The sequence below is a fragment of the Ursus arctos genome, unplaced genomic scaffold (genome assembly GCF_023065955.2).
Source record: "Ursus arctos isolate Adak ecotype North America unplaced genomic scaffold, UrsArc2.0 scaffold_12, whole genome shotgun sequence".
Taxonomy (NCBI): domain Eukaryota; kingdom Metazoa; phylum Chordata; class Mammalia; order Carnivora; family Ursidae; genus Ursus; species Ursus arctos.
The window spans coordinates 22,226,844-22,242,137 of NW_026622786.1; positions in this window are offsets into that span (position 1 = coordinate 22,226,844).

Consider the following 15,294-nt stretch of genomic DNA (forward strand, 5'->3'; position numbering starts at 1 on the left):
TCTTAACAACGTGTCAGCTGGCATGCGGAGCCCAGCTCCACTCTCACAGAGCACGTTGCAGTGTGGATTTGTATCTGAGAGACAATAAATTCATAGTGGGTGCACCAATCTTAATTTGTACTCACTGTCACACATCACAGTGTGCTTTAGGAATTGCTTATTCTCAGCTCACTGGTTTTCCCAAACTTAACTCCCACAGAGGTTTCTCATTGGTTTAGCTACCTTTAGTCTCCACTTTTAAATCTATGGTGCGCAATCAGATTGATTTCCCTAAGCCATCATTTCACTTTTATTTTCACTCGTATTGCCTAGAGTAGCAATCCTAAACTTGTTAAGTATGAAAACCCCTTGACAATATCAACAATTTTGTCCAGATCACCACATGATGACAGTTTTACTATTAGACCACTTTAAGTGAAAATATTGATGATAAAATGCTATCAGTTAGACATATACAATTAATTTGTATTTTACTAAGTCCTATCACCTACAGTCCAGTACAAACGGTAGCTCAGATACATGTGATAAACACATTTATTCAGGGTCTGGGCTACGCCTGCTCTGGATATGTGGATCAGAGAGCCTCTTACAGTAATAACTCCGGAGTCCCCAGAGGTCTCAGGCCCACAAATCGGAATCCACCGACTTAAAATCAATTCCGATCCCTCAAACCCAGCACTGAGTTTTCTCATACCTCTACAACTCTGTCATTCACTGACACTTCCCACTTCGCTCCAATTTCCCACAATCACTGTGCCCTGACCACATTCTGGGATACCTAAAGCCCTAGTCCCACCTGGAATATATATGTTTATTCTTCCTTTTTAATCCAATCCTACCTTTCCTCAAGGCTCACATTATATCCTTCTTCCAGGTTGCTCTTCTTGGCCACTGTAGCAGACGTTTCTGTTGAGCTCAGAAGCATCACTGCCGTCCTAAGCCCTCTCCTGCATAGAAGAGGATGAAATCCTAAAATTACATGTCCAGGCTCTTTTCAGTAGGGCTCACTGGATTCTACCAATAAGGGGCAGAACCGGAAGGCAGAATTGCACAAGTCATCATTCCCCCCGCAGCAACTGCTGCTAGATGAGTGGGTACTCTCAGTTAGCAAAAGTGGGGTTGGGCCGGTGGCACTCCCTTCCCAGTACCCCTTCTGCACTCTGTACATAACCTATCATATCACTTATCACATTTTATTCCGATTATGAGTGTACCTTATTATTTCCCCCAGCAGACGGAGAACTCCACAAGAACCAGCCACTGCAAAGCTGCGGACAGCTGAGCTCCTCAGTGTGTCTTCCCTGGAGCCCCTGCACTTCCGGGTTGCCTAAAAGCCAGCACCCCGCAGCCCTTCCACTATTATATGAGCCTCCAACTGCCTGCATTCGACTCCTTTGTTCTCAAAATACCTACAGTAGCTTTCACTCCTCCGAATTGCAAACTGTGAATTGCAGTAAGGCCTTAATATATGTTTACTATGTATATGTATAGTAACTATATAGCTATGTATTACTATGTAACTATGTATTACCACGTATATGTATAGTAACATATGTAACTATGTATAGTTACCTGTCAGTTACCTTACCATTTCTATTTCAATTATCTCCACAACTAAGCTTCTTAAAGAAACCACTGTGTTTTATATTTCTTTATATGTAATCTAGTATCTTTCCTTGCAAGCAGTTATTCAATAAATAATTATTGATTTGATTTGATTTTCATTAAATAGAGGTATAAATAAGACTGAGAGGATGGCATATTAGACTTACAGTGTAGAAAAAAACAAACTGCCAAGTCCATACTGAGAGTTTCAGTGGTTTAGAACTTTCCAATGGCCCTTACCCTCCCATCTCTCAGGAAACTAATTTACCTGGTTTTTGTTGTTTTTGTTTTGTTTTGTTTTTAGAGAGGGAGGGGGAGGGAGGGGCAGAGGGAGAGAGAGAATCCTAAGTAGGTTTCATGCCCAGTGTGGAACCAGTCACAAGGCTCCTTCTCATGACCCCAAGATCGTGACTTGAGCCGAAATCACGAGTCAGACGCTCAACCAACTGGGCCATCCAGGCACTTCCTAACTTACCTGTTTTGAATCAAGTTGCTGACTTCCATTCTAAATATCTGTAAACACTTTTGGGTGGACAATTTCGGGCCAGTTAGGTCATCACAGCACTCCGTGCTTGACATTCCAATCCTACACATTTCATATTCTTCCACATGTTAAATCTCCTTCTCTCTATCCAATGTTGCCTAACTACCCTTAAAATCTGCCCTTTCCATACTCTTCTTTCCACCACCAAGTATAAAACAATATGAAGAAATACATGCATTTTTTAAATGTGAAGAAGGATACTTTTTATCCTTGAGCTACAAACAAATCTTTTGCCCTTTCTATACATCTGGCTATAGTGAGTTGAACAGTATTCCCCCAAATTCATATCCACACAGAACCTAGAATGTGACCTCATTTCGAAATAGAGTCTTTGCAGATGTAAAATTAATTAATGACCTTAAGACAAAATCATTCTGAATTTAGAGTGAGTCCTACATCCAATGACTGGTTTCTTTATAACAAGAGGAGAAAATACAGGAACACAGGATTGGGAGAAGGCCATGGAGGTACGGAGGCAGAGATTAGCGTGATGCTCTGCAAACCAAGAAACACCGGGGGCCACCAGAAGCTGGAAGAAACAAAGAAGGATTCTCCCCTGGAAACTTCAGAAGAAGCCTGGCTCTGTTAACACCTTGTTCTAAGTCACCCAGTTTATGGTACTTTGTACGGCAGTCCTAGGAAAGGAACACGAGTACCATACTAATAGTAATAGTACTATCCTAATCCTAGCATAACTGGTATTTTTCATGAAAACCATAAGTGAATGCATACGTGAATGCATTAAATTGTGAGGAAGCTGACACCGCTATACACGGTGCTAAACACAGAGTATTCCTAATACATACCCTCTAGTCTCTTTTAGGACCACTTTCAGGGATGTAAATAAAGTACCTCCTGCTAAAAGGCCTTCTTGGCTAATAGTTTATTAGAAAAGTTCAATTTGCCACTTGCCATTTAGAAGCTGGTTTCAAACACAGGATTACCATGGTAAAAATTAAACTGTTTTCCACCTTCTAGAGATAATACTTTAGTAATTACTAAAAACTTGAATATTCAGTGAAGACGTAATTCTCCTTTCCCTCTGGAGATAGGGCTGCTGAAAAAACACTGTACAGCCTACAAGCACCCCTGTTCCTCCTCCTGAACATGCCACACATTCTGGTGTTTGTATTCTAAGGGATGCTATAGAACACAAATCCCCAGGCAGAGTTAGAACCGTCTTCTCTATGCCCCCTTTGCCCTCCATATGCAGCTCTGCTTTATCACATTATGTTGTTATTATTGGTTTACCTGACTGTTCCTCCCAATAGACTGAGAACTCTACAAGGGCAAGACTGGGTATAACTCATCCTCATACTCCCCGGCCCTGGCATCATGCTTGGCAGCACTGGTGCTTGATAAATGCTGAACTAATTAAACCGTTGACCTTGCTCTATTCATAACAGAATAGACAAATTTAGAACACATTGCCAAATTGCAGTCTTGAAATTGAGCATTTATTCTCAAAGCAGATGCAGCAGACATATTTTTATTTACAAAATGTGGTTTATATACTGCGCCTTTCTCAAAAGAAGGCACCAAGACTCTGCAATTAATTACCCAAACCTAATGAGAGAAATGTTCACCAGTTACTGCAGCCTGGTATTTATCAGAAAGATGTAATAGCCTGGGTGGTAGCAAGTTCAAGACATTTTTCCTCCTCATGTGCATTCCTGCCATAAAGCAGGTTCCAAGAACAATAGTAAAGTGTGGCTGAAGGACAATGAGTTTTGCCTAGAAGTCAAACAAAGCCAGCGTTAAATCTTCTAAATCCTCTGTCCCAGAGTCTTAACCACATTCCATATCCCCTGAACTGAAAATTGGTAATGGATGTGTAAACGTTCTAAGGTGGTTCTAAAGTTTTTCTAAATCCTCAAAATTGTTAGGTCAAGAGAACATAGGTCAGAGCTAGTATACTCATCTCTGAGATTAAAACCCCAATCTAATTTTAGGCACTGCTAATGGCTTTAAGGAGCAGATACTCAAACGCTGTTCTGGAAAAACCCGATGAAAAGTGAAGGAATTGGGAGATTCAGGATAGGGATCCCAATGAAAAAAGAATATTGAGAATCTTGGCTGCAAGAATTTGACTCAGAGAGGGGGCTCAGAGAAGAATTCCCACTTGCCAATTTTCCAGTTTGTAGAAGATAGCCCCAGTGATCCCTACCTCCTAGTATACAGGCCCTTGTGTACCTCTCCTCTTGAGTGTGGGCTGGACCTAGTGACTGGTTTCTAACAACTAGGATATAACACAAGTTAGGGGATGCCACTTCTGGGATTAGGTCACAAAGAGATTGTGCCTTCCGTCTTGGGCTGCGCTCCCTCACTCTTTTGCTCACTCACTCTGAAGAAAGCCAGGGGCCATGTTGCGAGTTACCCTGTGGAGAGTCTCACATAGCAAGGAACTTAACGCCTTCTGTCCAACAACTCAGTAGGAACTGAGTCCAACCAAAAACCACTTGCATGAGCTTGGAAGATCCACTGCTGATGGAGCCTTGAGATAACTGCAACCCTGACCACCTTCACTTTGGCCTTGTCAGAGACCCTGAGCCAGAGGCATTCAGCCACACCACATCCAGATTCCTGACCCACAGAAGCTTTAAGATCATAAATGTTTGTTGTTGTAAGCCACTCAGTTTCAGGGTAATTTGTCACACAGCAATAGGTTATTATGACATAGCAACTTCTATTTGTAGTATTAAATATATTCTTACTTTTCAAAACACATATCCTGACTTTTGTTTGTGTGAGAAGGTCACCTGATCTCTGAGATGGAAATAGAGACCACTCTCTTGGAATATATATATAAACTCAAGAAGTGAATCATTACAGTCAAGGACTGGGCTATCTCCCTACAAGAAAGTCCAATCAAGTAGAATGTGGCAAAGCTGACTGTAAGATAGTCTTCCTAAGGCCAGAAACCATATAGCCAAAGTACAACCCATTCATTCACTCATCACCTTATGACCAGTAGTGGAAATAAAATCACTTTATCCTTTAAACATCTAACTATATGTTTATTCATTTTTTCAATGCAGTATTTTATAGGAAACTGGAGAGCTCTAAGACCTGCTTCTCTATCTCCTCTGAATCACTAGAGATGCCTTCTACATGAACAAAATGGATACTAAGCACTTACTCTGTGAAGGAACATAACTGCCGGGCTGCCACAAGACAACATTTCATTTCAAATTCTATTCATTGCTTACTCATTTCCCCAAACAATTTCCCTTTTGCTCAAACTTTCCTATATAATAGAGTACTTTATTAGATAATGTTTACTAATAAACTGAAGGCAAGGGTAACTATTAAAAAAGATAAAGTATTCAATTAGAAGAGCTTAATTACAATGTGACTTTGTATAGAATTCTAGCTTGTAATTTTATCTGATAGCAATGTCAAGTGTCTGTTCAAAATAAGACATCTCACATTTGGTTCTTTCCAGATGTGACTAGATGAGCTGGACAACACAGAGCTTAAACAAAGATTCGTGGTATCTAGGCCTTCCAAACAGTGTTGATATTTTCTATGTTTTATAATGGGAAATATCATATAAGGACACCCATTTAAAACATATGTGTTTTTAGGTAGCTCAACCTAAACTACCCCATGAAATTTTGTGTTAATTGTTCTCAAGTAGGAGGAAAGATCAGAACTTGTCTTTGGAGATTTGCTTTATATTCTTTTTTGCTTCCCATCTTTCAATATACAAGTACATCTAAAGCTGAAAATACACATAAATTCTTCTCCTTGAATCTTTCTTCAAGTCCCCTCTTTTAATGGACAGAACGTTCTGAAGACTCACTTCTCACTCTTCCTACGTTAACCATAACTGAACCAATGACATTATCAAATGATGATGTTGTCCTGCTGGAAAACTGATTGGATGCCTGCCATATCTACAAAATCGCCATTAACCCATCTCTTGGATAAACATTGAACAAATCACTAGCTATCAAATATTAGTGACTTTTGAAACAATGTTCAGGCTGTCATGACACCTCACCTTTGTTTATTCATAATAATTTAAGTCAGAATTTTCTTGACATTGTATTTTCCTTATCTCCCTTCATTGGTAAAGCGTTATAGATTTTTTTCCCTGAAATCTTGTACTATTTAGAGAAGGAATAAATCTTGTTTCATTTATATAAATTCTGCTAGACCTTTTATAGGTCTGTGACAAACCAGGCAAATTAAGTTGGCAATAATCTGGAAATTTTTTGAAGAAAAATCTGAATTACATAGATATTTGATAAAATTAACTCTTTATATCTAAGTTATTTAATTTCTTCAGTTTAGTGTTTTAACTGCCTCTGGTCAGATGGCCTTATCCCCACACACTAGGTTTTCACTCTGTTAGGTGTTCTCCAAATTACCCAAAAAGGGTCTAAAATACAAGCATTTTCTCACTTCTCTACTTAAAAATTGTTCATTGCATTGTCCAATATCTTCAGGATAAGATTAATATTCATTAGAATGATACATAAGGCCCTTAATTACCTGGATTTCCTGGATTCTACTAGCTCTTCTGTCTCACTCTCTGTCCACTTCATACTTCACACCATGTCAGCCACACTAAATTACTTGCAGCCCTGACTTCACCACATTCTCCACATACGGAGTCTCCCAACTTCTCTTTCTTCCGCCTTAGGTCACTATCCATCCTATTGACTTTACCTTAGTGTCTCAGACCTAAACCATCTTCAATTCTCATCTCAGATCACACAACACATAGAAACACCTTCATTTTTGCTTTCAACCTAAGCTACATGTTTTTCCAATTTTTTTACCTAGCATTCTATTCTAACCATCACATTTACCACTTTGTCTCACTGTTGACAATTTATGTCTGTCAATCTCCAACTAATTGTAAAGGCCTGAGGTCAAGTATTGAATCTTACTTGCCTGTTTATCCCTTTTGCAAAACTAGCATAGTATCTGGAGCATAGTAGGCACTCAGTAAATATCTGTTGAATTAGCTAGAATGTTTATAAACTCTTTGAAGGAGTTTTGGGAAAAGCTCTTTCTTTTAAGAGAATGCTGAGACAAAACAGCCATAGCAGGACAAATAATTCAGAAATTGCCACTTATAGCTCAGGTATATGGTCCAATAAGATAAGAGTATTTGTAAAGTGTGAGAAATAAATACCTCATGAAACCTGAAGGAATCAGTTTTTTCGTCAAACACTGGGAAGCTCAGCAGAATAAGAATTCAAGAGGCCATGTTTTTGATCAGATAAAAGCCAGTTATTGAAACTAAAAACAAAGAATTAGTATGCATCATTGAACGATGAGGTCAAGAAATATCATGCATTATGTACATATATAGATCTTCCTCAACTTACAATGGAATTACATTTTGGTAAATCCTTCATAAGGTGAAAATATTGAAAGTTGAAAATTATATATCTAACCTACTGAACCTCATTGCTTAGCCCAGCCTACCTTAAATTTGCTCCGAACACTTACATTAGCTTACAATTGGGCAAAATCATCCGACACAAACTCTATTTTATAGTAAAGTGTTGAAGAGTTCATGTAACTCATTGAATACTGGACTGAAAGTAAGAAACAGAATGGCTACATGGGTACAGAGCTGGTTGTCTACCCTGGTGATTGCATGGCTAACTGGAAGCTGTGGCTCACTGTGGCTGCCCAGCATCACAAGAGAATATGGTACCACCTACCCCGAGCCTGGAAAATGATCAAAATTCAAAGAATGGCTTCTCCTGAATGCATAGTGCTCTCATACCATCATAAAGTCAAAAAAATCATTAAGTCAAACCCTCACAAGTTGGGAACTGTCTATACTTTAACCTAAATGTGTAAAAATAATTTCTGTTCAAGAATACTCTCTCAGGATCTTCCTCAGGTCTATAGAGTGAAATCCAGCATACAACAAATTTCATACGATTGGAGGGTAAAATGTTCTCACAATCCAAACATTTTCTAATTTCTTTTTTTATAATAATATTTTTTATTATGCTAGTCACCATATAGTACATCCTTGGTTTTTAAACACTTTCTAATTAAAAGCAACCCAAATCTACAGTTTAAAACAGTTATTTCATAGTTAAGATTAGTTTCATTTTACCTTTCACTATTTTTTGAAACTGTCCTCTATAAAGAAAGCCATTACAAACAAACAAAAAAAAATATCCCTCTACTATGGTCCCAGTAAATTCTGCTGAAGGTAAAGTTAAAATCTGAAGGAATCTGAAGTGGTGGAGACATTTAAGTACTTACATAGGTGAATACTATCTTATTTCTCTGAGCTCCCAAACTAAGAGAATTGGCCAATCTCAGCTGAGCTCTGAGAGTGCAAATCTGGGGCAAGGTAAAGCCCCACATAGAATGTGCTGGGCTGAAGAAAACCCATTTGATCTAATAGACCTCACATCAAAGAACTCATTTGATTTGGGCAATTTTGGAGGAGATCAAGACATTTAGGCATGATCCTATTTGGGGCTATTATAAACAGCATGCACATTCTTGTCAAGTGTACCAGAGTGCACATAAGTATGCATTTCAATTAACAGCCAATATCTCCCTAAGAGAGGATTTTCTGGGGGTGTCTGGGTGCCTCAGTTGGTCAAGCCTCTGCCTTTGGCTCAGGTCATGATCCCCGGGTCCTGGGATGGAGCCCTATGCCGGGCTTCCTGCTCACTGGGGTGACTGCATTTTCCTCCCTCTCCCCCTCCCTCCTCCCCTTGTGTTCTCTCTCGCTCTCTTTCTCTCTCAAATAAATAAATATTTTATTTTTTTCTTCTTTTTTTTAATAATCATATTATTTATTATATTATGTTAGTCACCATACAGTACATCCCTGGTTTTTGATGTAAAGTTCGATGATTCATTAGTTGCATATAACACCCAGTGCACCATGCAACACGTGCCCTCCTTACTACCCATCACCAGCCTATCCCATTCCCCCACCCCTTTCCCCTCTGAAGCCCTCAGTTTGTTTCTCAGAGTCCATAGTCTCTCATGCTTCATTCCCCCTTCTGATTACCCCCTCTTCCTTTATCCCTTTCTTCCCCTACCGATCTTCCTAGTTCTTATGTTCCATAGATGACAGAAACCAGATGATAATTGTCTTTCTCTGCTTGACTTATTTCACTTAGCATTATCTCCTCCAGTGCCGTCCATGTTGCAGCAAATGTTGAGAACTCGTTCTTTTTGAGGGCTGAGTAATATTCCATTGTATATATGGACCACATCTTCTTAATCCAGTCATCTGTTGAAGGGCATCTCGGCTCCTTCCACGATTTAGCTATTGTGGACAATGCTGCTATGAACATTGGGGTGCATATGGCCCTTCTCTTCACTACGTCTGTGTCTTTGGGGTAGTGCATACCAGTAGTGCAATTGCTGGATCATAGGGTAGCTCAATTTTTAACTTTTTAAGGGACCTCCACACTGTTTCCCAGAGTGGCTGTACCAACTTGGGGCACCTGGGTGGCTCAGTTGGTTAAATAAAATATTTTAAAAAGAGAGAGAGACAGAAGCTCTTCTGGTTGTGCACATCTGCATATTACTGGATAATGCCAAACATTTTCTAAAGTGTGTGGACCAATGCTAACAGCCACCAGTTTTTGAAAGCCTTTATTTCTCCATGTTCTTGCCTTGGAATTGTCCCACTTTTAAATTTTCTCCAATCTAATGGATATACAATTGTTTATCATTGAAGTTTGATAGGCTTTATTTGATTCCCAGTGGAGCTGAACACCATTTGAAATATACATTGGTTATTTAGATTTCCTCATCTGTGAAGTCTCTTGCCCATTTTTCTATTGGATTGGTAGTCTTTTGTTTTCTTTTAAAAAATGATTTATAATAATTCTTTATGTATTCTGAATATCTTGGTTAAAATTGTTGCAAATATGTTCTCCCTCTCTGTGGTTGCCTTTTCATTATCTTAATGGTGTATGTCAATGAACAGAACTTCTTAATTTTAATGAAACCAATTTTATTGATCTTCTTTTAGTTAATGCCCTTTGCATCATGTTCAAGAAATAATTTCCTACCTAAGGTCATGAAGATATTCCCCTTATTATCTAGTACAAGTTTTACGTTTTGTTTTTTATATGTAAGTCTATAATCCACCTGGAATTGATTTTTATGTTAGGTATGACAGGAAATCCAATTTCATTTTCTACAATAAAGATGTTCAGTGGTCCTAGCACCATTTATTGAGAATACTAGCCTTTCCACCACTGCTCTGCAGTGTCACTTTGTCATATGTCAAGTGTCTACATATGCCTGTTTTTTTTTTCTAGATACTCTATTCTGTTCCTTCCTCTGTCTATCCTTGTGCTAACACCACGTGGTATAACTTAATGTAGATTTATATTAACCTTGCCTATTCTTTAATCTTTGTAGTTCCATATAAACTTTAGAAGTAACTTTTCACATTCTGCAAGAACAAAAACTAGAGAAATTTGTTTTAGATTTAAATTAAATCTGTAGATTGATTTAGGGAAAAGTGACATTTTGACAAATTTGAACTTTCCAATCTATGGTCAATGTATATTTCTCCATTTATTTCAGTATTTTATTTTAATAAAATTTCATAGTTTTATCTGTAGATTTACTTCTAGGTACTTGATATTTTAATCAAGTGCCTTATTTAAACTTCAGTTTCTGCTTGCTGCTAGTATATATAATTACTTTGGTATATAGGTCTTTTAGAGTTACTTTGCTAAATGATCATGAATTCTAATCATTTGCCTGTAGATAGTGTTAAATTTTCTGCATAATACTGTATCATCCAAGAATAATACAAATTTTGTTTTTTTCTTTCAAAGTATATATGTTTTATTCAGTTTTGTTGTTGTTTTGATGATTTGATGTTTTTGATTTTGATTTATTGTACCAGATAAAACCTCCAGGGGAAAAAAATATCATATACAGCTAGTGATAATGAGCAACCCTGTCTTGCTTTGAAACTCACAGGAAAATTCTACAAAGCTTTAGCATCAAACATCATTAAACATTAAACATGATATGCTGTAGGTGTTTATTAAATACTTTTTCTTAATTTAATGAAAATACTGAATTTTGACAAATATCTTTGTTCATCTATTAAAATTACCATAGGATATATTCCCATTTTTACTCTGCAAATGTAATAAATTTCATTAATTTTGTATATCAACCACATACTCCTGAAATAAACTCAACTTGGTCACAATACACTATCCCTTTTATTTATCACTGTATTAAATTTACTAATATTTTGTTTAGGATGTTTTCATCTACATTTATAGGTGATTTTTGCCTATTTTATTTGCTTCTCATGTTCTTCAGATTCGTTATTAAAGTCTTGATAACCTCATATTATGAATTGTGAGACAAGTCTTTTTATTCTGTGGAAAGTTTGTAAAAAAATAACAGTTACTTGTGTCCCAAAAGCTTGACAGAACTCAATAATTAAGTCATGTAGACATGATATCTTTTCTATGGAAAGTTTTTGAATTATCCTTTTGATTTTTTAAATAATTGTACGACCACTCATATTTTCCCTTTCTTTTTATGTCCATTTTGGTAAATGGTAGTTTTCTAAGAGTGTCTCCATTCCATTTTAATTTTCAGATTTTTGTCATTAAACTGTTCATAATATCCTATCATCATCTTTTCTGATACTGCAGGATATGTAATAATGTCCCATTTTTTTTTTCCTGGTCATTATTTTTCATGCTTTCATTGTTTTCTCTAATCAGTCTTGAAGGAAAAATTTTAAAAAAACTGCACAAAGAATAGAATGGCGTTTCCTTGATGTAATAAAAAGTATCTAATGAACACCTATAGTGCATGGTGTTTAATGGGTTTGGTAGATCTCCATTGTGTACTTCCTGATGCTGCCATGGTTTCATCTTGTGTATGTGAAGAATATGCCAGAAGCTTCAACACATGGTTACAGCTGAGAGGTAGCCAGCATTAACACCTTTCTCTTTTTTCAATTCTTCCTCATACACAACAGAACAAATCTTTTCCTTTCAAGGAAAGCAGGGGCTTACTGATAAAACAACTGCATTCACTCAAACAAGAAGGCCACTGCTCTTGACAACTATCTGGTCCATCCGCTCTTTGGGCCATGCCCTGGGCCTGTGATATGCATGAAGCCACAGGTCGCCAGCCAGCAAAGTCAGTGCAAGATGCGAAATGACATGTCAGATCTACATGAACTATGTGTGGAAAATGATGAGCAAATCTGCTGCAGAGTGCAAGTAGTCTGAACACACTTGCTACAGTGGTTTTGTCATGATTTTCAGTGCAAATCATAAATATATAACTATTTTATTATTTTTCGTTACTTTCCATTTTACAACAAAACTTGTCGGCAATGAGTTCAGAATAATTGAACTTTATGTATAATGAAAAAGTAAGTACTACATATCTATCTCTGAGAAAGTTAATGATGACCATGTAACTTACAAAAATTGCCAACATTTACCATCCCCTATGAAGGTAGTAGTCATATCACTGAACACTAAAAAGACACAGATCTCCTGAAGAATGCTCAGAATCTATTTCAAAAGTAGGTAGGAAGACTGAGTTAGAAAATAATAATCCAGTACGTGCAGCTGCAGAAATGCATTTAAACAAGACTCTGTGAAGCTTATCTTTTCATGTAGAGCAAATGCCTGTTCTTCTAAATTAATTTCACTCACTTTTATTTCAGGCTTTTCTCGGGTATCCTCAAAAGTGAAGCAATATCTGTGAATGTGTTGGCTCAATTAGCAGCAACAGACCCTTGCAATCCATTAAGTGATGCCAGTTTCATGGTATTTTACTGTATTTTCAGTAACTTTAAAAAGAAAATAAGTTAATTCCACTAATGTTTTGATTTTCTCAACCCGTTCAAGAAATTAAAGTAAAGCTTTTGGAAGTCATTGTGTCACTGGAGAATGATCTGACATGGTTGTGACTGCTATTGAAAATTGTTTAAAATTAATGATCATTAAAATATTTGTTTATGGTGGTAATACACAAATTTTGGTGTTGCAAGGCATCATGGTAAAAATGGTCCTATAAAATTAATAAACACACTGAGATTTTAGTATGTGTGTAGATATATCAGTAAACTTGCCCTATTTTTTTTTGTGTATATATATATATATATATATATATTTGTAAACTTATTAAATAAATTTAGCAAACTTGACTCTATTTACATTTGAGTAGAAATTTAAATAAATTTAGGAAATTTGACCTGTTACCTATAATGTAGTAAATATTATATATAATATAGGGTATATTATGTGCAATTATATAGCATATAATAATATATAATAAATATGATATATGTAATAATATACAATTATAAAGTATGTATTATATGTGTTATATATTCTATTTTATCCATTGTTATATTATGCATTATGTATTGTATTATTTCTTATATATATAACATAGATCAAGTTTGCTAAATTGGTATTCAAATCTTTTATAATCTTGCAAGATTTTTCAAGATTCTTCATGTTCTATCAATTACTGAGAAAGACATATTAAAATGTCTTGTTCTGACTCTAAATTTGTCCATTTCCCCTTACAGTTATGTTAGTTTTTATTTTGCAAGTTTCAGTGCTATGTTATTAGGTGACTACAATGTAGAATTGTTTATCTTCTTACTAAATTGAACATTTACCATTTTGTAAGATCCTCTGCTTCTGGTAATGGTTATCAACATTTCTGAAGCTTTAATATTTATATGTGTTTTAAATAACATTATGTTATTTTGTTTTTTATCCAGTTTGTCAAACTTCATCTTTTAAACTGAGGGACTTGGCCCATTTAGGTGAGATTAAATTAAAAGCATATATGAATGTAAATCAACCATCTTATTATATACTATTTGTCCTATCTATTTAATGTTCCTGTTTAACTGCTCTCTCACTTTCCTTTGGATTGAGAATTTTTTTATTATTCCATTTTCCCCTCTACTGCTTTGGAGATTTTATGCCCTTTTTCTATTATTTCTTGAAAATTACAACATACATTATTGACTCACCAATATAAGGGATATAAAGAATACCTTAATACATTTATCCCTCCTCCATCCATAGTATATTATCATTGTATATTTTAATTATACAATTAAATATATTTTAATTATACAATTATTTTAAGTATACAACTATAGCTGGATACAGTATGTTAATATACATATATATCAATTGTATCTTACATATATTATGTAGCTATATTATATGCTATATGCAGATTTGATATGTATCTATTATATGTTATTATACACTTGTCATTTTAAACCTCACAAGACATTTTATTATTATTTTATTCAGCCAATATTCATTCAGATTTATCAAATATTTGACTTTTGTTGTTTTTATTCTTCCCTTCAGCTTTAGCTCCCTATCTATGTCTTTTCTTCTGCCTAATTAACATTCTTCAGTATTTCCTTTACTGTAGGTATGCTTGTAGCAAACCACCTCAGTTTTTATCAGTTGGGAATATCTGCATTTCAAATCATTATTAAAGGAGATTTTTAGTAGGTACAAAAGCTGTTAGTAGTTTAAGTTGGCTGATATTTCAGCACATTAAATATATCATTTTATAGACTTCCATTTTCCATTAATGCTGCTCAGAAGTAAGCTCAGGGTCTTGTGTACCTGTTTCAAAGGAAATTTGTCATTTTTGTTCTCTGACTACTTTTAAGATTTAAAAAATATTTTTCTCTTTGTCTTCGATTTCCTGAAGTTTCACTCTGATATATCTAATTGTGAATTTATTTTTTATTTATCATCCTTAGGATTTGTTGGGGTTTTTGAATCTCTGTATTTCATCAGTTACAGAAAGATGGAGCGACACAAGATAAAGATTAAAAAAAATCAACAAGCTTCAAATGAGGAAAAGCTTTGAAGTCATAATAAAAAATCATGACTTCATAATTTTTATTTGAAATGCAATGGGAAACCTTCAAAATATTTTTAAGCAAAGATGTCATAAGGCAAATTGCATTTTAAAAGTTACTCTGGGGACACCTGGGTGCCTCAGTCAGTTAGGCATCTGCCTTTGGCTCAGGTCATGATCCTGGGGTCCTGGGATTGAACCCCACGTTGGACTCCTGCTTAGTGGGGTGGGGGGGTCTACTTCTCCCTTTCCCTCTGCCCCCCCCACTTGTG